The sequence below is a fragment of the Sinocyclocheilus grahami genome, unplaced genomic scaffold (assembly GCF_001515645.1).
Source record: "Sinocyclocheilus grahami isolate Dianchi unplaced genomic scaffold, SAMN03320097.WGS_v1.1 scaffold4051.1, whole genome shotgun sequence".
Taxonomy (NCBI): domain Eukaryota; kingdom Metazoa; phylum Chordata; class Actinopteri; order Cypriniformes; family Cyprinidae; genus Sinocyclocheilus; species Sinocyclocheilus grahami.
In genome coordinates, this window is record NW_015509063.1 from 16834 (window position 1) to 18679 (window position 1846).

A 1846-nucleotide genomic window follows, 5' to 3' on the forward strand; every position below is an offset into this window, starting at 1 on the left:
GATATGTACAAAAATAAACAATGAAGTATATCCAGATTCACGTTCATCTGTTTAGGCTAAAACCGAACGTGCTTTTAGTGCAACCACTGGATATTTTTCTGTGAAAGTGTCACAAAAGAAGAATCAATTTAACATCACTTTGCAGAAATGTCGCCACAGGCACGTTTTTCCAATTCAACTCAATTCTTAAAAACAGGCCTATAACCAATTATTCTGCTTTATTTAAAACTACAAACCCACTGTTTATTTCTGTTTGATGCCCACATATGTTTGTTTTTATTGTCAGTCACTGTTTAAAGACATCAAACCCAGTTATAATGATATCCACTTATAAGTGCCATGTTATAAATCCTCTTGCCTAAGCGGTGCCCATCTCCCCTGCTAAGCATGACATTTAAAGCATGATTGTACTCCAGAATTAATGAATATTTGATGAGATATCTTTCTGAATTTGTAGACTAAGGCAGTGGTATGCCGTGCTTTCAAAACCCCATTGTTGTAAATGCGTTTATAATGAAACAGATCTGTGTCTCAGACTGAATATAAATCACTGGGGCAGTAAGTGTGATGACAGACTCTATATACAGGCTGAATAAATACTATTTTTTTGTAGTGATTGTGGATATTTACGCATCAAGCCATACATAAGCCATTAAGTCTCTTGTGCATCAATGGATTAATGTCTAAATCTCTGTTATTGCTGGCACAGCGCGGCAATGGTCTTGGCAGGTTTAGTGGTGGAAGTTAAGTGCTTTTCCCCCCTCACTTCTGTCTTCTTAGACCTGAGTTCACTTGTACCTTTCACTCTCACAGCTCTCCACACACCAGTATCTCTGTAGCTTGAAACATATCCGATGTGACATCTCCTCCTGTTGCTCATGCATTTTTTATGGGCCCTCCTCTCCCACCCAGTCCTCTTGGAGGAAGCCCTGCGTGCTACAGTCTATAGCACATTTCACCGTCGCTGTCAACTCCATGCTTAAGCTGCTTTACTTGTAAATACTGATACTCTGATGTATGTGATGTATGGGAGGGCTGTGTGCGAACACCTGCTGAATCATCATAGGTTTGTGCTTGCTCATATTATGCATATCGGCCCATGTTATGATGCATGATATCGACAGGTGCATCGATTTCACCGCTGCACAAGATTCACTGAGCAGAAGTGCGTAAACCGAGAATGGCTCGGGAGCCTCGACCCTGAAATAATGCCGGGTCACTCGGACGTCAGCAGAATCATGTACTAAAAGAAGTTTCACCACTTTGAGCACCACCTTGTCATCCTGAAAGTATATAGAGGTGCCTTCCTTGTGGTTGTTAATAGGACATTATTACATCTCTGTCCCCACATCGGTTCTTCCTGCTGTGAAGGGGATAGTGCTGATGTGCTTTTCATTCGTCATTCTAACAGTTCACCATTGATCACTTCTCAAGCCAAGACCTGAGCCAGAGTATTGATCTGGAAAACAGAAAAAAAAGGTATATGAAATGAGCTCCGTTCCGGGTCTGTGATTTTTGGTTTTATGCAGAGAAAAGAAAAGAAAAGTAACTTTTTGATTAACAGGCAAAATTTGCCACCCCAGACTTTTTTTAGGTGCATTTTTAATGGTATTAAGGTGATATGTTTAATGGTATTATAGCCAAATAAAAATGTACTGTCATCCTTATGACATATTAAAGCATAAAACAATTAAAACAAAACTACAGTTCAAAAGTTTGATTAAAAAAAACAATTATTATATAAAATATTATTATTATAAAAAAAAATTTCTGTGATGGCAAAGCAGAATTTTCAGCAGCAATTACTCTAGTCTTCAGTGTCACATGATCCTTCAGAAATCATCCT